The sequence below is a fragment of the Macrosteles quadrilineatus genome, unplaced genomic scaffold, assembly GCF_028750875.1.
Source record: "Macrosteles quadrilineatus isolate MER2022 unplaced genomic scaffold, UCM_ALF_1.0 Scaffold_5__1_contigs__length_97177068, whole genome shotgun sequence".
Classification (NCBI taxonomy): Eukaryota; Metazoa; Arthropoda; class Insecta; order Hemiptera; family Cicadellidae; genus Macrosteles; species Macrosteles quadrilineatus.
The window spans coordinates 15,790,102-15,790,660 of NW_026542598.1; the positions used below are offsets into that span (position 1 = coordinate 15,790,102).

Genomic DNA, 559 nt, shown 5'->3' on the forward strand with positions numbered 1-559 from the left:
AATTTAACGACACCATTGCCAACTTTATCATATTAAATTAATAATAATTGTTTAAACGATTATCGGCTTTACTTCCCCCATACTTTAATTTAATCCATATTCTTTAATAGGTTTCACAAAAGCTACACTATGAACTAATACTTTATTCGAACGATTGCATTTAAATACGTATTTCTCTGAATATATTAAATTATCAAAAATAGAGACGGGATTATGAATATCGAAAATACTCAGTATTTTAAAACAAATCGTAAGGAAAAATAAAATTTTTCTTGACCCCGACGTGATTTGAACACGCAACCTTCTGATCTGGAGTCAGACGCGCTACCGTTGCGCCACGAGGTCTTGTTGAGGCGGGCGAGTATAAACATCTGCCGACGCTGTATAACCTAACTTGAAGTACAGCTGATCAGATTAAAAATTAAAAATAAATAAATACAGTAGGGCTTGCTTGGGATTCGCAACGTTGTGAGAATATTTACCTTCTTAATCTTTTAGATTAATCCGCCAATATAGCAGGTGAACATCATTTTGTGATATTGCATTTTTAAAAGCTCAG

General features: G+C 33.3%; 1 non-coding gene across 1 annotated transcript; it reads right to left on the reverse strand.

Moving 5' to 3' along the window:
• Window positions 1-273: 273 nt before the first annotated feature.
• Trnaw-cca (transfer RNA tryptophan (anticodon CCA)) lies at window positions 274-345 on the reverse strand. Its single transcript has one exon. It is a non-coding gene; the product is annotated as a tRNA-Trp (tRNA).
• Between the last annotated feature and the right edge of the window lie 214 nt (window positions 346-559).